Source organism: Salminus brasiliensis, chromosome 16, assembly GCF_030463535.1.
Source record: "Salminus brasiliensis chromosome 16, fSalBra1.hap2, whole genome shotgun sequence".
In the NCBI taxonomy this organism is placed as follows: Eukaryota; Metazoa; Chordata; class Actinopteri; order Characiformes; family Bryconidae; genus Salminus; species Salminus brasiliensis.
In genome coordinates, this window is record NC_132893.1 from 30496021 (window position 1) to 30519765 (window position 23745).

The 23745-nt window shown below is 43.8% G+C and overlaps 1 protein-coding gene across 2 annotated transcripts in view; it reads left to right on the plus strand.

Annotated features, from left to right (window-relative positions):
* The first annotated feature begins 2671 nt into the window (after positions 1–2671).
* ptbp3 (polypyrimidine tract binding protein 3) overlaps positions 2672–23745 on the plus strand; it is a 92931-nt gene continuing 71857 nt past the window's right edge. The window contains exon 1 of one of the 2 annotated variants that reach the window (XM_072659340.1): positions 2672–2719. The gene's annotated coding sequence lies outside the window, so the exon portion shown is untranslated. Of the gene's footprint in view, positions 2720–2803; positions 3031–23745 lie in introns of those variants that run through there. The other variant, XM_072659338.1, reaches the window with a different exon arrangement.

Genomic DNA, 23745 nt, shown 5'->3' on the forward strand with positions numbered 1-23745 from the left:
TTTTGTTTTGGTTTACCTGGTGAAAATAAACAAGTGAGATGGGAATACATTTGTTTTTATTAAGTTGCCTAATAATTCTGCACAGTAATTATCTGCACAAACTGATATCCTCCCAAAATAGCCAAATCTAAAAAAACCCACTCCAACTTCCAAAAATATTAAGCTTTGATATTTAACTATGATTGAGAACATAGTTGTTCAATAATAAAAAGGAATCCTCTCAAATACAACTTGCCTAATAATTCTGCACACACTGTAATATTAATATTTATTCTAATAACAGTCCTACAGAAAGTGGTGGTGGTTTTTCATGACTGTGTTCATCATTAGAACATCTCCTCATGGAGTCTAGTATTATCTGAGTTCTTCTCAGATCAACACCTGGTTTGGTGGTAAATCAGGGCTTAATGATGGTAAATCAGGTGAGCTGCTGCTGCTGATGGAGTTGAACACATCCTCCACACTGTGCTGGCTGGACTGGGGGGCTTCCAGGAGAAACCTGGAGGAACCAAGCTCTGTTCTTCAGACTAGCTCACTGACAAGATCTCACTACTTTCTACTGTATTTGTGCCTGTACATCTGTGTGTGTGTGTGTGTGTATATATATATATATATATATATATATATATATATATATACACACACAGATTTTAGAAGGCAGTAACACATATTTACCAGAATTCTTTTTTCTACATGAACTGTGTTTGATTGCTCCTGGAGGGGGACAGAGCACTTTCCTGTAGATCTGCACACACTGCCTGTGTGTACAAGACTGCAGTAAATCCAGTCCAACTAGTGCAACAAGTTTCCACATGTTTTCAGGACCTGAGAAGATAACATCTCTGCCAGATCCTCTGACACTGCAAGAATACTGTCAACCAGTTATTATTATATCTACTAAAACAGCTGTGCCTGAAAGAGATGGAAAGGCTGCTCCAGTAAACCCACAGGATTTTGGATTACCCTCATTACTGGGTACCTGTTTGAGTACACACTGCACTGGGTACCTGTGTACCTGTTTTTACTGGGTTTTATACAGTAGCTGATTCGTTGTGCAGAACTTCAGACAACACTTATAGATATATAAAAATAAATGACATTAATTTTGGTTATAAATTGGTTAAATTGTAATTACAGCTCACTTCAGTTCTTGTAACCAAATTATCCACTGTAGTTTTGGTACTACTTGTTTTATTTCTGAAAACAGAAATCTGTTTAATTATTAATTAACATGATCATTATTTTCAATATTTTTGTTACTGTGTCTTTAAGACTGATGTATATTTAAGAGCTCTGTTCTGATTGGCTGCCCTTTATTGTGCGTCATTTAAACAACACTTTGGGCTGAAACACTCCTCATTACTTGAATAGGAATGGGCGGAGCTAAACCACTAAACCTGGAGTGGATGGATGTGCTGTAATTTAATAGGTTGGTTTTTGTGACATCACAAAAACAATAAAGTCTAAATGGTTTGTTTCATTAAATTTTGAGAAAGTTGGGTTGGACATGATACAGGCCTGAAAGCCTTGGAGAGTTCTGCCGGCAAAAGTTTTGGCACCCTGTTTTGTTGGTTTTCTAAGTAAAAGCAAAATTTCCTGCTGGTTTTTCCACTGATTTGACATAATATTGGAAAAAAAGATCAAACACACTAAATGTCTATAACATTTGTCTGACGCTCTACTTACCTTTGAATCAGGTCACACAAATCAGTCAAATAAAGGGGTTATATAGGTGTTAGGAGTCTTGTCTTGGAAGGTGTGCTTGCCCGGCCTGGGAAATCTCACCCTAGGCTGCGTCCCAATCGCGTACTACACACTAATGCTGCATTCGAGAGCTCATCGGAAGGTTGTGCCTACCAGATAAGCATGGAGATCTGTAGGATATAACTTTGACACTTCCATCTATCTGACCTTCATCATACTCAAGAACTACTTAGTAGTAGTAGTAGTAATCAGTAGCTGTAAATGTAATTGGGACGCCCCCCTATTCTCCTACAGGGAGGACAGTGCTGTTATCCACTACACTACGCCACCTCTGTACAATATTAAATCAAGCAAATGAACAGTAACCGTGTATTACAGTGTGCAGTAGTAGTAATCAGTAGCTGTAAATGTAATTGGGACGCCCCCCTATTCTCCTACAGGGAAGACTGTGCTGTTATCCACTACACTACGCCACCTCTGTACAATATTAAATCAAGCAAATGAGCAGTAACCATGTATTACAATGCGCAGTAGTAGTATTAGTAGTAATCAGTAGCTGTAAATGTAATTGGGACGCCCCCCTATTCTCCTACAGGGAGGACAGTGCTGTTATCCACTACACTACGCCACCTCTGTACAATATTAAATCAAGCAAATGAGCAGTAACCATGTATTACAATGCGCAGGCGTGTGTTCTGTGTGGAGGATTGAGGTAAATCTGACCAGGGTCGCCCTAAGTTGTGCACATGGCTGTAGAGGAGCATGTCCAAGAGGCATATATGAAAATGCAAAAATGCAAAAATGCAGCTATTATGAGAATAAAGTTTATTATGTAGTGAAATAAAAGGTTATCTCACTGCATTTGGGCTTTAAAGGGACATTTCTTTCTCCTGGTCTAAAAATATAGAACACCCAAAGCCACACAAAGACAGCACACAGTGTCTCCAGCAGCTCTGTCTCCAGCAGCTCTGTCTCCAGCAGACACATGTGAGCGTCCTGCACTTCTTCAAAAAAGGTGTGTCAGTTTATGAAAGGGAAGCCATTTTGTAAAGAGGCGCCTGTGCATGCCTCTGTGTGTGTGTGTGTGTGTGTTTTCTGTGCTCACGTCAGGAGCAGGAAGTGTGTATGAGAGTGAGGGAGTGTGTGTGTGTGTGAGAGAGAGAGTGTGCCTTTGTTGCTTAGCCGAGTGAAATTGTGTTGGGGAGTCGAAGCTGTACTAGCAGCACCACAACACCCCCCCACGAGCTCCTTTTCTTTATTTTCCTTACCCTTCCTGTGCTCACAGTGTGTTTTACCTCGCCACTGTTTCTGCTGTGCAATGGATGGGTATGTGTCTATTCTATTTTCATTACCCCCTTCTTCTTGCATGCGACTTCGGACCTATTCCTTTCTGTTGGGATGTGTTTGCACACAATGGTCGGGCAGGAGAGAGCCCTGCATGGAGTTAAAACGTGTCAGATGTGTGTAGCTAGATCTGGACTCTTTTAGGGACTTGCATGTGAGAATATGTAGGTACACGTCGGTAGGTTGTGAAATGAGCAAAAAGTGAGCGTGCAAACCAATGCATCTAGGTTTTAATGCTGCATTATTAGTAATTTGTCTAATTCTGCATAGGAAATACACGTCTAGTGTGGGGGGAAAGGCTCTCTCAGCATTAAAGTTGGGTTTAAGGAAGTAGCCTGAGCGTGCATAAGGTGTTAGGGTATGAAAAAGATGCATTTCCCAGCGATTCAGCTCGTTAAAAGCCAGCTAACACTTGAACGCTGCTGCTGTTTGTGTGTTATGATTGTTTACTCGGCGCGCGCCACTCAGCAATATTTCCCCTGCTAAGTGCTAATACTAAGGTCTGCCATTTTAAAACCATTAAGGGGCGTTTCTGTGGGAAAAAGCGAGCCTGTGGCGAACAGAGAATTCCCTTCAATTGAACAACACCCGCGTTTTCGTCCGGATGTGTGTGAGAGAGCGTCGTTTGGGGAGGTTTTATCGGACAATGCTAGCGAGCGCGCTCACGATTCCATATTTTTAGAGCTGATTGTTTACAGCCCGCGTGCGTGGGAAGAGCAGGGCGGTGTGGGCGGGGAGGGGGGGGCGGCTCTGTGGCGCAGCCGCTCCAGTGTTTTTATTTATTTATTTATTTAATTTTTTTAAAGCAATTTTTGTGCTTTCTGGCGATGCTAACAGGTTATTAATCTTCATAATTAAATTAATCTACACAATACTCTAATCCTCACCCCGTCCGCGGACACTGCCTTCAGTCCACCGCATTTGCATGGTTAATTGCAACCAGCCTGGCTGGGTGATTTATGGAAGTCTCCTAGGAGACGGAAGATGTGGGGTATGGCGGGAGCCCTGTCCTGTCCCCTTGTCCCCAAAAGTTGACCCCCCTTGGAAAAAACCTGCCATCCATCCCCCTAATAGAATAAGCACATAATTACTCTGTTATATATATATATACATATATGTCCAAATATTTGTGGACACCCTTTCTAATTAATGCATTCATCTACTTTAAGTTGCACCTATTGCTGACACAGATGTGCAAATCCACACACACAGCTTGTTGAGTCCCTGTAGCAAAGTACTGCCAGTAGTATAGGAAAACATGAACCTGTTGGCACCATCCCTAGTGGGCTGGTCACTGCAATCAAATCCTCACAGCAGTGCTCCCTCGAATTCTAATTGAAAGCCTTTCTCCCTGGACAGAAGAAAAAGAATCGGATAAGCTCTTTTTAATAACAAACATTGAAAGAGCACGTGTCCCAATACTTTTGTCCGTATAGTGTAACGCCACATCCTTGTCGTGGCAAGGATTTTCACAAGGGCTCACGCCAGATGTGGGGTATAGCGAGAGCCCTGTTTGGACGGGTCCTGTCCCCTTAGTCAGAGAAATGACAAAAGCTGATCCCTGATGATGAAGCTGATGAAATTCAGACGAGACCCTAATAGAATAAGCATATAATTGCTCTGCAATATACACAGTATGTCCAAATATTTGTGGACACCCTTTCTAATTAATGCATTCATCTACTTTAAGTTGCACCTATTGCTGACACAGATGTGTAAATCCACACACACACACACACACACACACACACAGCTTGTTGAGTCCCTGTAGCAAAGTACTGCCAATAGTATAGGAAAACATGAACCTGTTGGCACCATCCCTAGTGGGCTGGTCACTGCAATCAAATCCTCACAGCAGTGCTCCCTCGAATTCTAATTGAAAGCCTTTCTCCCTGGACAGTAGAGAAAGTTATGCCCAAAAAAAAATAAAAATCAGGATAAGCTCTTTTTAATAACAAACAACGAATGAGCATGTGTCCCAATACTTTTGTCCATATAGTTTAACACTACATGCACTGTCGAGGCAAGGATTCCACAAGACGGAAATCTTAAGTCCTGGAGGTTGGGAGGTAGGGCCTCCATGGATCGCATCAGTGAGTCCATCAGTGGCCGTGACCCTGTTGCTGGTTCACCAGTTGTCCTGCCTTGGAACACTTTTGGTAGGTCCTGGCCACCGCATATGAGGAACACTCCCAAGACCCGCCTGATGATGGATCAGAACCAGTCAAGCTGGCTGTTCACTTGCTGCCTGCTATGAAGATCCCACTCCTTGACGGATGCTGCTGTAGATAACCAGTGTTATTCACGTCACCTCTCAGTGGTGCTAATGTTATGGCTGATTAGTGTATATTAGGAAGTAACCTGTTAAAAACAAGGCCTTTCTTTTAGAGAGCTTATTATAGCTGGTGTTAGTAGCCTAACCCACTACATAACACCGCAGTGGCAGAATCGAAAGCTTCAGATTATTGTGCTTTCTCTCACTCTCGGGGGGATTTCCAAGGCCAAAAAAAATCTCCAACGCCAGCCTCCCATTAATGAGCATTGAGCTGTGTAAGAATGTGCTTACTTAACAGGCGACTGCTTCCAACCTGAACACAAAGACTAGCATAGTTATGTTTATATGACCACTGGCTATAGGTAGGCATAGCTGTAGTAGCCTGACTGAAGAGTCATACACTATGGACAAAAGTATTGGGACACCTGCTCATTTGTTTATTGTTTCTTTTGAAATCAAGGGAATTAAAAAAAGACTTTATCCTGCTTTTATTGCAGTCTCTACTGTCCAGGGAAAAATGCTTTCTGCTAGATTTTGGAGGAGCATTGCTCTGAGGATTTGATTGCATTTAGCGACAGACTGACAGACTGCGTTAGTGATGTCAGGATGTTGGATGAGCACCACCTCACCTCATGCATCCCCAACTCCACAGCGCATCCCAAAAGTACTGGATGGAGCACCAGCCATCATTCCAGAGAACATTCAAACGTTCTACTGCTCCACAGCTCAATGCTGGGGGGCTTTATGCTCCTCTAGCCCACACCTGACATTAGGCAGGGTGCCAATAGGTTAGTGTTTATCTGCTCCAATTTTAATGCATGTGTGCATTTGCAGCAATGACTGCAGCCCAAAGCAGCTGAATGCGTTCATTAGAAGGGGTGTCCACAGACCCTTCGCTAGATCATGGGTCATGTGGTTGGAGGTGCCATTTGTTTTGGTGCTTGTTTTGTTTTTGGAGGGCGAAAATGACACTGAAAAAGGCTTCATAAGCCGCGTGGTAACCCTCGTGACCCAGAGTGAGCCAGTAATGTGTGACGGTCAAGCGAGAAGTGAAATTGCTGCTTGTTGCATGTTTAATGAGATCTGGTGTAATGGATGTAATGTGTACTTTCCAGCGTTTCCTTAAGAGGCTGTCTGAATAAAAAATGAAAAGACGCTGTTAATACCACTAGCAAGAGTCTTGCCCTCGCTCACCATGTTTGACTGCTAGGTTATATGGAAATTGCGGCCGAGGCGCACCTGAGGGAAGCTGTGCTCACTCAACTCACAAACTGGCCCAACCTGTCCTCAGCAGGTCTCATGACCTCCGCTCGCAAACAAGGTGACAGGTTAACTTCAGGAATACTGTCGGAGGGCCAGAAAACACCCAATCGTGCTTTCCGAAGACCAGATATTCTATTGAAGTGTGTGTATATATATAAATGTGTGTGTGTGTGTGTATATGAATGAATGAGAGAGACTGATCAGCCATAACATTAGTACCAGTGAAGTGATCTACAGCAGCATCTATTAAGGTGTGGGGTTTACATATTAGGCAGCAAGTGAACAGTCAGTTCTTGAAGGTAAGAATAAGAAGCATAAGAATCTGAGACACTCTGGGGGGGGTCAAAGGGTCAAACTATATGCAGTGGTCAGTTCCTACCAGTAGTGTTCCAAAAACACAAACAACTGGTGACGGGATCATGGGCACCTAAAGCCAATTGATGCGATCCATGGAGGCCCCACCTCACAACTTATGGGACTTGGAAGATCTGCTGCTAACGTCTTGGCACCAGACAAAACAGAGCACCTCCTGAGGTCTTGAGGAGTCCATGCCTTGAACGGTCAGATTTGTTATGGCGGCCTTACATGCCTTACAAAACAAACCTTGGTCACACTTGTACTACCTTGTCTTTTAATAAGGACCCTGGAAAACACAGGTATGCAGACTATGGGGTGAGGTTTGGGTGGGAGGAGATGGAATAGCAGGGGAGTGAGTTAGGTATAAGTAAGAAGGCCAAAACACTAGTAGGGTCTCTCTCTTGCAGTCTTCTTATAGAAACTACTGTCAACAAGGCATACTGGGTGCATGTCATTGGATTAAAGTGGGCAGTGAGGGCAAGGGCCGGTGTTGTACAGAGACTGGGTTAGATTGGGGGTTGTGTTTTGGGGTCTGTTTCGTGGCAGGAAGTGAAACTACTCAAAGTTCTACTGGCGAACTTTTAATGAACCCTTTAAAGGCCTGTACACTGGCCCATTCTTCAATACCTTGCCTCTAAATGACTTGTCAAGAAGTGTGGTCTACATTTTAGGCAGCGAGTGAACAGTGAGGTCTTGAAGGTTAGGTGATCAAAGCAGGAAAGTACTCTGATAAGAACCAAACTGTGATGGTTAGACGACTGGATCAGAACATCTCCAAAATATCACGAGTGCAGTGGTCAGCACCTACCAAAGGTGCTTCAGGCAAGCCAACCTTCATTGATGTAATCCATGGAGGCCCCACATCCCAACTTACAGGACTTAAAGGATCTGCTGCTAACGTCTTGGTTCCAGATACCACAGGACGCCATGCCGTGTTGAGTCAGAGCTGAATTGGCAACATGAGGGCGGCCTGCAGAATATTAGGCAGGTGGTTTTAAGGTTCTGGTCGAAAGATTGCATTGTATCAAGGGCAGCCCAACCTCTCAAGTGGAGGGAAAAGTTTGCTGTATGACGTTCCATAGCCATTCAGCCCCAGCCTGGCTGAGTAGCATGAATTAACAATGACTTGCCCACACACACAATTATCAAGTGCTGTAACCCAATAACAGCCAGAGCGAAGTCAGGCTTGTGCTCATCATGTGGCAGCCTCTGCTCTGTGTTCAGTGTATCCTATTTAACTCCGATGCTTTGAGGACGAAATGAGAGGCACTGGGATGCTTTTCTATTGTGTGGTTTCCGTTATTTTGACACTTTATGTGGGTATCGGATAATTGAGGTGGTTGGGGTGGGGTTGTTGCCCGACGCAGTGTAGGGTGTCCCAAATCGTCTGGTTTGTAGACTTTGGGAAGTTTCTCTTTGGATAAGCGACAGTTCAGCTCAGCTCAGCTCGCAGAGAATTACATCATCGAGCTTCAGAGCTGCACTTCCTGCCAAGCCAAAGGCGGAAATGTAGCCTTTCACCGAAAAGCTCAAACACTTGTATCCTCGGCATTATGCATGAGATGCAAGGCTGCTACTGCACAAAGACATGTAAAGCAGATTGTGGCCTTTTTGAAGCTTGTTTTGGTTCGGAAGTGTCTCTTCCATGTGTGAACATGTCGGAATACACACAGCGTCGACTGGAAGGAAATTATGTGTTGATCTGGTGGAATAACCTGTTTTGAAAATGACAGAGTTTCATGCTTCAGCAGCAACAATGTCCTCCTTAGTCACTGTTGTACTAATCTTGGCACACGACTGGTTCTGTGGTGCGCTCACTGTACTATTAATGCAGACCATGTTTCCTTGATACGTATCTGTTGTACAAGTCAACACGGATGAGGTTCCAAAAAAAGATTGTCATTTTATCGCTGTTGTTTCAAAGGCAGCTTTCGGGGCATGGTGTAAAGGAAATGGCCCAGGCCGCATAATTATAGAAATCACACCGAAAAGCTGGTTGGTAGAAGCTGACAGCAGCAGAACGCTCTTAAAAACAAAGGTGCTTCAAATGATTTGTGAAGTGATGCCATAGAAGAACCAAGGTGTTTTGAAACTTGTGAAGCACCAAGTTACTTCCAATGATTCTTTGAAGAACCATATGAAACCCCTTTGAAGTACCCTTAAAACATCTCAAGCTTTTGAAGCACAAGGGAGAACCATTAGATGCCATAGAAGAACCAATTGAAGCACCCTTGAAGCTTTTGAAGCACCCAGGAGCTTCAAATGGTTCTTGAAACGATGCCATAAAATAACATTTGAAACATTTGAAGCTTTTGAAGCACAAAGATGCTTCAATTGGTTTCCTGTGTGATGCCATAGAAGAACCATATGAAACCCTTTTTGGAGAATCTGAAGCTTGTGAAGCACCAAGGAGCTTCAAATGTTTTTTTAAATGAGGTCATAAAATAAGACTTGAAACCTTTGAAGCTTTTGAAGCATAAATGTGCTTTAAATGGTTCCTTAAATTATGCCATAGAAAAACCACATGAAGCACCTTTGAAGTACATTTGAAACATCTGAAGCTTTTGAAGCACAAGGAAGAACCATGAGATGCCATTGAAAAAAAAGAACCACTTTTAAAGCATTTGAAGCTTTTGAAGCACAGTGGAGCTTCAAATGGTTTTTAAAATGATGCCATAAAATAACATTTGAAACAAAAGGTGCTTCAAATGGTTCCCTCAGTGATGCCATAGAAGAACCATATGAAGCACCTTTGGAGCTTTTGAAGCTTGTGAAGCACCCAGTGCTTTGAGTGATGCCATAGAAGAAGCTTTTGAAGCCCAGCGGTGCTTAAAAGGGTATTTTGAATGATGCCATGGAGGAGACACTTTTAGAATATAGACCTTTTTACGTTTTTAGAATACCTACTCACATACAAGAGCAAAACAGTCACTGAATCACTAAATTATTGACCTAAAACGCAGCACAAATCAGAACAGTGAGTCAGTATTTGAATGTTGGCACCTTGGATACCTAAGCGGTATCTACCCAGTACCTGTGCACATCCCTATCAGGATCCAAATAACATTCTGACGAAGTTAGATATATGATGATGATAAATGTTCTAAATGTTACGAGTAGAACCGTGAAATTCCTTTCATATTCCTCCACAGCTTCGGTCCTGCGGGGCCAAAGGTAATAATGCAAAAGGAAGCTGCCTCTTTAAGACCTCCTGACATCCTGGCATTCGATCTGTAGCTTTGCTCCCACACATGTTGGTGTCTTTCCTCCCAGATGGAAAGGAATGTCAGATAAGGATGCAGAGTTCGGGCACCAAGCGTGAATCCACCATGTTCTCTTTCAGGAGTGACCCTGTGGAGCTTTCTAGCTTTTCTTTCTGGCTTTGGATGCTGGTCGTCATCTGTAGCTCAGCCTGGCTGCCCACGGTGGTCCATTATCTAAAGCTTTAAATCGAAGTGGACTTAGGTTGGACTTTTTAAACCATGCTCATTAAATGGCTTAAAAGACAAAAGTCTAGTTTTCATCTAATTGGAAGGACCTTTGTCTCCTTTAGAACATCTACTGACTTTTGATTATGCCATGTCCACCTCCACCCATCATTGAAAGATGAAGATCAGCCGTACTCCTATGGTTCTCTGAGGTACTAAAAATGGGTTCTCTGACTCATAATGATAGTGGAACCCTTTTTGCAGCTAGAGTCCTCTACAAAAGGTGTTTCCAAAATGTCTTCAAGGCAAAGAACCATTTGAAAATGTTATCTGATTGGTGCTGTTTTGAGGATCTACCAGGTCTTGCATGGTTTTTGGGAGACCCATCTTCCCATTGCCTTTTCTAAAGAGCTCTCGGAGAACCCTTTTTAAAAATAATATAGCTTAGAGACCCTCATAGATGTGTCAAAATACAAAAGTAAAAAATACCTCATTCAACATCCCAACCTCACTAACACTCTTGTTGCTGAACGCAATCAAATCCTCACAACAATGGTCCTTCAAAATCTAATAGAAATCCTCTTCCCTGGACTGTAGAGACTGTAGAGTTACTCCAACAAAAGCAGGATACACTTATTTATTTATTTATTAATAGAGGGTGTGCCCTTGTCAATGTCCCAGGTGGCAAGAGTTACTGTGGCACGCCCACTGTACTCAACGAGGGGCAGTGAATGCCGCTAAAGTGGGAAAGCTGTTGTGCGACTGACTGTACAAACAGATCGAGCAGGAATTTGGAGCTCTTCTTTTACAGACTGCCGAAAGCTTTAGAAGATAATGAAGCTAATGCTTATTTAGTGACATGCTAAGTCAGATTAAAGGGGAAAGCAAGCAAACCTGGATGAGCCAGTCCATTAAATGAGCCTGAAAACAGTGGAAAACACTCCTAAGACCATTCACTCAACTCTGTGCTCTCAGATATGAGGCTTTATCCTCTAAACCGGTCTGATTTGAGCCTCAGTTAGCTGGATGTTTCTGGCTACACATGACCATCCATGGACTATTTCTTTGGTAATTTGGTTGGATCGCTGTTGAGTCCAGCTGCCTTTAGCTTTAGCAGACAATTGCTGCAGCCGCGTTGCAGAGTGTTTTGCCACTCAGTCCGACTAATGCACACCCTTGATTTCAGAAGAAACAATGAATAAGTAAGTGTCCTAATACTTTTGTCCGTATTTACTAATGAGTTTAAATAAAGCATAGGCCACTTTTAATTGAGCAGGTATATGTGCTTGTTCTACCAAAGTTCTGAGTTTAGCGCAAGAGGCCTGGAGAGCTTCAGCAGAATGCCGTAGAGACAGTCCAGTGGGGTGAGTTGAGCACGAGTGCACTGCGCCGGGTCGCGAGACAGACAGGAAATGCACTTTTCTCTGTGCGAGCCTCAGTTTTATTAAGGCCCTGGGCTAGAGGAGAGAGAGGTCTCACGTGGTGGTGCTGCCCTGCATGGCCGGGTCAACACAGGATGCAGTGCAAGAGCACTTCACTTCATATGAAGCCAGTCTCTTCAATTCACAGTTTGGCCCCGAAGTGGCTCAGATCCTCGTCCTTTCCCACTTTTTCATGGTTTACGTGCCGCCTAATATGTACACAATATGTCCAAATGTTTGTGGACACCACTTGTAATGAATGCATTCAGCTACTTTAAGTTGCACCCATTGCTGATATAGATGTGCAAATCCACACACACAGCTTGTCTAGTCCCTGTAGAGAAGCACTGCCAATAGAATAGGACTCCCTGGAGCAGATAAACATGACCCTGTTGGCACCATGCTGCCTAATGCCAGTGGAACTGTGTTCCCTGGAATGATGGTTGGTGCTCGATCCAATAATTTTATTGGGATGAGTTGGGGATGGGATGGGATGAGGTGGGGTGGTGGTCATCCAATAATACTGACCTCACCAGCACTCAAATCAAATCCTCACAGCAGTGCTTCAGTTGGCCTTGCTCTCTCAGGGGTGGGTTGATGGCTCCTAGTGTGATGTTGGTCAGCACAGGCGTCTGTTAGCTGTTTGGGGATTTGGGAATTGGTGTAGAAAAATGGGTAAAATTAGACATAAATTATTCAATAAAAAACAAAAATTGGAATATCGCATTGTTTACAGTATCAGTATACCTCAGTATACTGAATCGTAACCCCTGTATCGTGGTGTGCATCGTATCGGCAGGTTCTTGCCCATAGTCCTAGTATACATGCAGTAATAAAGCTTCTGTGAATCGATGTGAAAGCGGAGTGGATGTTTGGTTTGGGCTTGTTTGCGGCCTTTGTTTGCATGCATGTCTTCAGGCTGACTTCTTTCAGCTCTGCTGGAGGCTGTTGTTCACGCCCCATGGTCACTGCAGCTCTTCTGATTGTTGCTTGCTCCTTTGAAGCTGCATCCACCAGTTGCTGCCCCCCCCCTTTCCCTGCAGTTTTATTTGCCAGCTCTTTTGTGTTTTATGTCTTTTCTCCCCATGTTTGAAACCCAGTGGAAGAAACCTTGACATCAGCTGCTGGTCATGTTGTGCTCTTTCAGAAACTCCTTTTGCGGAAGTGTTGCGGGAGATTGCTGCATGAGAACAGTGTGCAATTTCCTTCTCCTAATGTTAGGACATGCAAAGATATCCTAAAAAAAAAAAGAAAAAAAAAAAAAGGTTGGGAGTGCCATTCTGCATGAGTCACATACACTACATGTCCAGATATTTGTGGACACCCCTTCTAGTGAATGCAACTTCAGCTACTTGCACATATTTCGGACACAGATGTGCGAATGCACAACACAACTTGTCTGATCTAGTGTAGCCAATAGAATAGCACTCTCTGGAGCAGATAAACTGGAAGCTATTGGCACCATACTGCCTAATGCCTGTCATGGGCTAGAGGGTTATAAAGCCCCCAGGATTGAGATGTGGAACGGTGTTCTCTGGAATGCTGCTTGGTGCTCCATTTGATATTTTTGGGATGAGTTGGGCAGTTGGAGATGAGGTGGGGTGGTGATCATCTAACATCCTGACCTCTGTAACTGTCCCATTCATACAGCAGTGCTCTAAAATCTAGTAGAAAGCCTTCCCTGGAAAGTAGAGACAGGTATTTATATAAATACCCTGAATGAATAAGCAGGCGTCCCAATACTTTTGTCCACAGTCCGTCAGATTTGTGACATTTTCAAAGCCGGCGAAGAAGGCAGCTTGTTTTTTTGGCCCCACATATGTGGAGCACATGGCTGCCTTCCCCAAACATGCACTCCTCGTTTCCCTTATAAACTCCACCACGTCCGAACACCCGTGTGTTTCGCCCCGCCGTTCCGCTAATTGTCGCCGCTTGATCACATGCCTTTGAGCCGGCCAGCGTTTGTGTTTCTAAGAAGGCCGTAGAATTCCTTTCATGTTCCGCCGCAGTCCTGTGTGGCTGCAGATAGCGATACAAACAAGGGGGATGGCTCGGCGAGACCTCCTGACATCCTAGCAAACTATCTGCAGCTTTGTTCCCAGGAATTTTGGTGGATTTCCTCTCAAATGGAGTGGAAGTGTAGATAAGCGTAGAGTTTGGCACCACCAAGTTCCCTGGTGGTGCTGGGTAGAGTATGTGACTCTGCCTGTCTCTGATTATTTAAAATGGGCACTGTTAGACACCAACAGTTAAACAGAAAGACACAAAACAGACAACTAACAGTGTTTTCCAGCATTCCAGAGGGATGTCCCGGTCTGGTCCAGTGGGTCAGCAGTGAGACTGAGGCATTTATATTTATTTATTTATTTATTTACTTTTTTCTTCCAGTTTGGAAGAACCCACCCGTTAACCCACCCGTTCGTAGCTCCCCCTAGCACTAGCAATGCTCCCGACACTAGGAGGGTAAGGACTTGTCCACTGCAATACGGAAAGCCAGCTCCATCACCTCTTTTTAAACCAGACAGCAAAAAATGCTGGTCCCAATCTCCACTGCACCAGCTAGCAGATGCTGTGCTGGCCAACGTGAGTGAGAGCGCCATCCAGCTACCCACCCCAGAGCCGGTTGTGCTCTCTCTGACTCCGTCCACTGATGGCGAAGCAGCATGACTCGGGATTTGAGCTGTGGATTCAGGAATAGCTCATTGAATCGAGGATCTGCTACTTTGAGCCTGGACGAGTTCCGATCCTTTGTTTTTACTGCTGTGGAAGAGGAGCGATTTACGGGCATTATTCAAAAGGTAGCAAAGCTGTGTGGATGTCTGCAGTCCGCACCTGAGCGTAATTCTATAGCGTATACTGGTCGGTGACTCAATCTAGTCCTGCCAGTAGCCAATGAAAACTGAGCATGAAAAGAAGTGCAGTTTTTAGGCAGCCTCTTATTTTCATTTTACGTTCCACCTTAAATGATGCAGCAGTTGGATTCTGGTGCTAGGACATATCCTATACTGCGGCAGAATTTAAGGTGGACTTTTTATTTATTTATTTATTTATTTATTTATTAATTTATCTGCTTGTACGTCGGGTAGCCTTCAATATGTGCCGTGCTGCTCACCTCCAGCTCCTTCTGCAGTATGTACGGACCATGCTCACTCCGTTTCTCTTGATTTAGGTCAGCGGTGCAAATGCCGGCAAGAATCTGCATCTCCTAGGCAACGCAAGGCACGCATGTTTTGAGGCGTGTTCAGTTCGGTCCAGCAACAGATTGAAGTCGTGTAGTGGACGATCCCTTGTCGTTTAGCGTGTGATGGACATTTTTGTAAACTCTGCACAATTCAGGGGGAAATGTCCCTGAAAGAGACCCGGTAGTTTACCGGGCTTTAAACGTCGGGTACTGTATCCAAGGCTTTTGCACAGCACTGTAGGCGCTTCTGAGCAATCCTTTTTGTTGACTGCCAATGTTTATTTAATTTATAATCTCTAATTCAGGGGTCAAAGGGCCGGGATTTTGGTTCCCGTCCAGCCTGCGGTGACTCCTGCCACTTGTGGAGGTTGTGGAGGCCGGCTCTAACCGAACATCTACTGGCAGTGGGGGTAAATGTGCTGAATCTGGTTACATGGAACGAGGCTCTCCAGCTGTGCTGATTAAGGGATGTTTGTGTTATGGTGCTGATGCGTGCCCACGGCTCTCCACTGCACGGCAGAGGAAACTGTCGACTGTTTCCTTGTTTTCCACCATTTCACTTCCTGGTGAGCACAGGGGCGCGAGAGTATCTGGAATTTGTCTCTCCAAGCGAGTGACTCATTCTTTCCACTTTCCTGAATATCTCTTTCAACTGTTTGTGGAACTCGCCATCGCTCTCCCAAGGATTTTTTATTATTTTTTTGGGTTGGGGAGGATTTAAACTAAAATGAGACTGGTGAATTTCCCTTTTTCACTTTCCTTATGTCCCACTTTTAAGTTTTCACGACGGTTCCTTTAGTGTACGGTTTTCGTGCCTACTGAGCAAAGCCGGAGCTGCTTCTGCTTTGGTTTGCTGGTGGACTAAAGCTGCTGATTTTCAGAGCTTGTGCAAGGTTTGACTGAAGGGAAATGAAGGTTGGTTTGGGCGGTACGGGAGGTTTACTCTCTGCCTCTCTTCTGCCTCTTGCTTCACATGTTGTTTGTTATTTTCTGAGACTTTTCTCACAAGGGTTCTCGGAAAGCTCTCCTCAGTGCAGCAGAAGCCGCGCTGTTTACTGGGCCAGATCCACACACACACACACACACACACACACACAAAAAAAAAAAAAGAAGCTCAGGAGAGGGCTTTCTGGTCCTCGCTGTGGGTGGACAGCTGCACACAACAGGTGTCCCACATGCTTCTTCTGACTCGTTCTGCAGAGTCCGCTCAGGTGAGCAGCTCAGGAGGAATGTGGAATATGTAACTCGAAGGCCTGATCACGTTTCAGGAACCTTGTTTGGGGAAAATCTCCAAAGTGTCAGCGTTCTTATTGGCATTATATTAGCATTTCCCGTTCATCATGACATTTTGATGGTGTCTGGAACAGCTGCCGGTGTCTGGAACAGCTGCCATGTCAGAAAGTGATCCTATATGATTGTATATAACTGATTAGATTTTTCTGACATTTGTGAACAGGTTAGAAGGGCCTAAACACACCAGCAATGCAGTGATGACACCTCCAAAAAACTATACATAATCTAAGAGAGGGGGAAAAATGGAAGAGTAATTGTTAAAAATAATGTTAATTGTAATTTGTTAAAAATAAACCGTGTCCAAATGTTTGTGGACACCTCTTCTAATGAACACATTCACCACTGGCACCATACATAATGCCAGGCGTGGGCTGGAGGGGTACTGAGCTGTGGAGCAGTGGACCTGTGTTCTCTGGAATGGTGGCAGGTGCTCCATTCAGTATGACCGGGATGACTTTGGGAGTGTGAGCAGGTGTCCCAATACTTTTGTCCGTATAGTGTAAATGCATTGGGCTGGTCACCTACTTGTTGTTATGCAGTTTGTGCAGCTACTACACACTGGATGTTGGTGTGTTTATTGTCTCTAGGCTCTCTGTAAGTGTGTGTGTGTGTGTGTGTGTGTGTTTCAGGCTACATTTGTCCTACGATCTGATTCATTCATTTTTTCCTCCAATATCCCCTCCAGCTGATATCGGTGGATACTCATCAATTTATTCATTATTTTGAGACATGCGGTTGTTCAGGGCCTGATGATGCTCATGATACACCCAGGAAGGTCTTTGTCTTCTTTATCAAGCTGCTGCCATTTTGTAGACTGCCTTCTTACTCTCCAGCCAGGGGGGTGATGTCTGGCTTCGTCCTTCTTCCTGTCATTCATCGGTTCCACCTCCCCCGCTTCACCTTCACCCCCACCTCCATCCCCACCCCATACACATGCACACTAACACCGGAACTGTGTGTGTTGTGTGTGTGTGTTTTTAAGTGAGGTAATGTGCTGTTTATAGCTCTGCCAGTTTGGTATAGAAGGTAGGAAGTGAGGCAGTTTCCCAGATCGCTCTTGGTGAGTTTATTCATGGTTTCACATGCAGGTGAAAGGTGACTTCCGGAGTGCTGACCACAGACTTATTAATATACGCTCATGATCACTGATAAATTGATTAGGAGGTGTCAGATCAATGTTGTGCTCCATTTACCTTGGAAGTCGGACTGGAATGACATCACACCTGAGTTGACCAATTTGGTTAATTGTTAAATTAATAATATAATAATAATTAATAATATGATGATCATACACTTTCAAAATATTTTCACAGAAGACTTCAGAGTTTTTGGTTTCGGACAATTTTTTACTGGTGTTTTATGGTGAATCCAACCAAAATATGTCCCCAGGTTAGCACTGTTAGCACTGTGTTGGTGCAAACCACGAAAACACCATGGAAACACGTCGAAGTGCTGATAAACGTTATGATACAACTGGCTTTACTACTGTGATGTACGTTGTGGCCGTCATGGATTTTGGGTTGGTGAGGCTCTCCTGACTTTTGGAGTCAACTTGGACCTGAACCTCAGAAATTCTGACATCCTATTGAGGATTTGTTTGCATCCAGTATCCGGGACATAAGTGAGGTCAGGATGCTGGATGATCATCACCACACCTCATCCCAGAATTAATGGGTGGACAGTTCCACTGCTCCACAGCTCAATGCTGGGAGGCTTTATATTCCTTTATATAGCCCCCTGACGCCTGGCGTTAGGCATGGTGCCAATAGGTGCATGATGTTTATCTACTCCAGATAGTCATATTCTATTGGCAGTACTTTTCTACAGGGCCTAGACAATCTGTGTGTGCGTTTGCACATTTGTGTGAGCAATAGGTGCAGCTCAAAGTAGCTGAATGCATTTATTAGAAGGGGTGTCCACAAACATTTGGACATGTAGTGTATCTTTCCTAAATCTAATTGGTGTTCGTTATGATCAAAGATGGGAAGAGACTATGCTAATCAGCTAATGTCCATTATTAAAGCACATGAATCTGGAGTCAAAACCTGGACTGGGACATCCCTCATCCCTGCCAAATTGTGCTGGACCCTGGCTCTCCAGGACTGAAACCGGACACTCCTGGATTAGGCTTTACTGGATTTAGTGCAGGTGCAGGTTTTAAAGACTCTCCCCAGTAAATGTCTGAAATGTGGGGCTTTGTTCTTCACATTTTTACGACCGGAAAGAAAATCGCCTCTGAAACCAGTGGTTCTGAAATTCTTCTGATTTTCTGACCCAAAATACCCTCAAAGTTCTGGTTCCTTAACGGTTATTTAAATTGCATGAAGGTTCTTCACACTCGCACACATGCTTCCAAAAGTGGTTGTTCTATGGCATCGCTCCAGCCAACCCTTTTTGTCACCTTTATTATGAAGCTGAATGGGCCGAGACCCCCTGCCGGAAGTGTGTCTGCTGTAGCGGTCGGTGCAGTTAAAGGCCACCCCTCAGCCAGCACTGAGAAATAACTGCTCGCTCTCCCATCTGTTCCACGTTACGCAATGAATAGCCTGCTTTTTCCCCACTCGAGCTGAAGAACCCAATCAGAACGACGCCCCACCCGAGTGTTTTTGGGTGGCAGGAGGGGGAGAAGGCCCAGCGTCGGCCTGGATTGGCGCTCGAGTTCATGTATGCGGTGAATATATTTGGTTGCCTTGGTGGAAATTACAGGGACTGGAGTTTAAGACCAAACCAGACACACACACCACCCCCACACACACCCCCACACACACCCCTCCTGGCTCAGCCCAGAGAGATACCACTTTCTAGCTGGACGCATCATGTGCCCACAGTCGAACGGGTTCTCCTGTTACGCCCTCTTCTCCGCTTGTGGAATTAAAAATTGATGGTGTGTGTTACTGCGCTGAAGCGCTAGCTGTGGCCGAAACTGCACTTCTTTTGGGGGTCCGATTTTCAGTGCACTGTAACTATTCCACAATGCACCGTAATATATAGTGTACAGACAATCTACACTAAACGGATGTGGAATACCCAGAATCCATTGCGTTGTTTGGTTGAATTTTGACCTGGTCTGTATAAATAACGAGGCAGATGCATGTGTTGTGACGGGCCCTGAATTAGCCTCATAAGCTCACTGCCTGCATTCAGTCTGCCCAGATAACGGGAGAATGTCCGCCAATGGCACCTTTGTTTTCAAGTGGTTGGCCGTGTGCGGTGCTGTTGAATGATGAGTGGATTCTTGCAGGCAGAGCTCACATTTAAGGTTGTTTGGATTGTCCTTCACAAATGCCTCCATACTTTAGACCTTTTATGACACGTCGTCATTGGTAGCCTAACTTACCACCGCCTCCACCTCCGCTTTAGCTTGCCACAACAGTGAACCGCCGTTGCATGCCGAGCTGTAGAAAATTTATTAGGAAGCACGTCTGATATTTAGACCCACTAGAATTTTGCTGCTGTCCAATAAAACACCTGTATCTCCATTTTTGTCTGTTTTTGGGTTTCACCATCAATTGAATCCTGTATCTGCTCTGTATATTGTGTGAAGAATTCTGGATGAATGGACCAATAGAAATGCTCTAAAATTACTTGGAGTACATTGACTTATGTCATATAAGTGTGTGTGTATGTGTGTGTGTGTGTGTGTGTGTGTGTGTGTGTGTATGTGTGTGTATATATATATATATATATATATATATATATATATATATATATATATATATATATATTACACATACACATACACACAGAGCATTTAGAGCATTTCTATTGGTCCATTCATCCAGAATGGAATATTTGTATGTGTTTATTACTTATTCTGTTTGTCTTTTTATATTGATATTTATAAGATTATGTTGGTAAATGGAGGAACAGCAAAGTAAGAATTTCATTGTACAGTGTAACTGCTTGTTTCTACTGTGCACATGACAAACTCTTGAATCATGAATCTTTACAGTAACACAAAAAACATTTTAATGTGTCAATAAAAAAATATATTTTGTTTTTAATGTAAGTCAATAAATAAAATTTTAAATTATTTAAATTATATATTTTTAAATTTTATATATATATATATATATATATATATATATATATATATATATATATATATATATATATATATATATATATATATATATATATATATAGAGAGAGAGAGAGAGAGAGAGTATACACACAGTAAAACCTAGTAAATAAAATACACTTAGTTTAATACACTAAATTAACTAAGAAAGTTAAACAGGACAGTAAAGTTGTCATTTTGGAGATACATGGTTTTCATTGGACATTTTTCATTATTTATAATTCTTCATTAAAATGTAAGTCTGTTTTTATTAAAAGAAACCTTCTCGACTGCTTGACCTACAGAATCTCAGTCGACTGACTGGTCTCTAACTGATGATTTCAGGGGGCAGCCCTAGTATAAAAAAAGATTGGACATGGTACTGGCTAGTGGTGTAGGGGTCCAGTTCATAAAGAGCTATGGGTTCCCAGTGGCCAGCTCTGGCTGAGGTCCAGCTCATTTCTGGTGGAAAAGCGATATCTATGCTTGATTTTGACCCTCTGTTATGGGTTAGGCTCTTCTATATGTGGTCAGAGAAGCCGTCTTTGACTCATGAACACTCACAAGTGCTGCTTCTAAAGTGTCCGCCTGGTAAAATGTCTGGGTTCTTTGCTTTTGTGATACAGGAAAGAAAATCCCATTTTCCTCCATTTATGACCACATTCTGCAGCATTTGCCTGGAAACCGTGCCATTAAGTGAGATGGTTTATTGCTGTCACCCGGGAGTCCTTTAAACCGCAGCGTCGTTGTTACTGTGCTGACACAAGCAGACTGACTTAGACGATGTAGCCTGGAGATTGAACCGGTAGCACAGTGTATCTGATGAACTGAAAAAAGCCACTTGCCGTCTGGAAGACGTCTGAAGGCCCCACAAGCCAAACACTGCATTTTCCTTATTCTGCTTCTAAGGGACGTTTCTCTCCTCGGCCCATTTTTCTTTTGCATTGCCTTAATTCTGTGAAGAATGCCGCAATCATGTGACTCTAAAATCCTGTTATTGCTTTTACCCTTCATAGGCCATCGATGCCAAGTTCCCACAGTGTTTGGACTCTGCTATAACTGTAGTAATGACACAGGCGCTCATTTTATGGCCTTGCTTTCTTTGGGAGATTTATATCATCGGCTCATGGCTGCGGTTTCAGTCTGTAAGGCTGGGCAGTGTTGATACAATTCAGTATCGTGATCTTTCCCAAATATTTGACAGTCCTATCCGAATATTCTGACCACCTACCTAATGGTTTGATAACCACCCTTGGCTTCGGATGACCGTAGCAAGACGTTGTGGCATGGACGTTGTGTATTAGGTGATGGACTTGGAGGAGTCGCTGTTCCCCTCTGGCATGAATGGCCCGTGGGACGTCACTGTTATGCTGGGTAGCCAGAACCGCTAGGTAGCCAGGATGCTTTAAGAAAAGCATGGCTCCCCTCGCTCCGATACAACGGCTAATAGACGTCTGTGCTGACCAGCATAACGCTAGGGGTGATGTCGGGAGGAAGTGCCATCAACCCACCCCAGAGACAGCAAGGCCAGTTGTGCTCTCTCTGACTCCGACTTTTGACTAGCAGTACAAATTGCCAGAAAGACAAACCGCTCCCAAACTACATGTCCAAATGTTTGTGGACACCGCTTCTAATGAATCCATTGGTGACACAGATGTGCAAATGCACACACACACACAGCTCATCTAGTCCCTGTAGAGAAGTATTGCCAATAGAATAGGTCCATTGCCCATTGTACCCCATCTATTATGGTTTCTCACTACGCTTTGACCTCTCAAATGCTTGAGATTCCTGTAGAAGAAGCGGCAACGAAGCGCCGACTGTCACGTCCATTGACATGCAAGACCAAGGCCGACATGAACACACACACTCTCTCACAAACTGTAGGCCTCTAAATACCTTTCTACTGTGAGTGGACTGTGTCTTTCTGCCATGTTGTTCTCAGAGAGTATTTCTCTCTTATTTTGACTGCTGAGTGGTGTTGGCGCTCTGCTGGCACTGGTTCGTTCGCTGGCCGGCCTTGTTTTGGCTAGCAGGGATAGGAGCCTGGCTGTGAAGGCCATTGTTCTACTGTACTACCGCATTTAGGCCCAAAAGAACCTCCCCGCCCATCTCCTCGCTTCTCATCTGTGAGGAATGAGAACAATGCAGTGGCCTGGATGGACCTGGCTCCCTCACTGCTGTGCCCTCTTTTTGTCTCACTTACCCCACCAGCCAATAAAATTAAAAACAAAGGCTGACATTCAGAACCTCTAATTGATGTAATCTTACCAATGTTTATTATTTAGATTTTTTTTAAATAATGAAATAGTAATAATGGAAAAAAAAACCCAAATCTGTTAGTACGTTCCCCACCGCTTGTGTCCGTGTACTGTCCCCCTTGAACATGAAGGAGACCTCAACTACCGAGCCAGCTGAGCAACTCGAGCAGCTTTTATAATCGTTCATTAATCATAATCGATGTAAAGTGTTGAATTAATCGTGATACTGATTTGAGTATCATATCGCCCAGCTCTAGGCCTACTGGAGATCCTGCCTGGATTTGGATGCTGTCTTTCCTCTTACATCAGTCCTGGGCCTTCCTACGCTGGGACAACGCAACATGTACTATTCTTAGGCAGCTCATTCAGCCAGTGAAGGACTTTGTAATTAGCAGAAGAGCTGAAATAAGTCTGTAATAGAAGGGAAACGGCTGAACTGTGCCATCTGGGAGACCCAGGACCAGGACTGAATCAAGAATCTTTAATATGGAGCAGTGGCATATTTGTCTAACGACCATAATGACTGACTGAGTATTAATACCTGATGCTAATTGGATGCCGTTGTCGTGTTAATAATCTAATATGAGCTGGTTTTAGCTGAAGCACTTCACTGAAGATGAGCATCCAAAAGTGGGCGGTCATGCTCAACCTGCTCAAACACTCTCGCAGGAAGACACGCAAACACACACACACACAGCTAACGTCATATCACACAGTGTAGGAGTGTGTTATTATAGGATAGCATCCAAAACAGCATTTTCTACTGATCAGTTCAGTGCCCATTAAGATCGATGTGCCGTTTTTATTTTTTTAAATTTTTTTTTAACCTTACATAAATTGTAAATACACTACATGGCCAAAAGTATTGGGACACCTGCTCATTCATTGTTTCTTATACAATCAAGGCTATTAAAAAGAGTTGATTCTGCTTTTGTTGGAGTAACTGTCTCTACTGTCCAGGGAAAAAGGCTTTCTACTACATTTTTGGAACGGAGGATTTGCTGTGAGGATTTGATGGCATTCCGCGAGTGAGCTCAGGATGTTGGATATTCACCACCTCACCTCATCCCAAAAGTACTGGATGACTCATCATCTTTCCACTGCTCTACAGCTCAATACTGGGGGGCTTTATATCCCTCTAGCCCACGCCTGGCATTA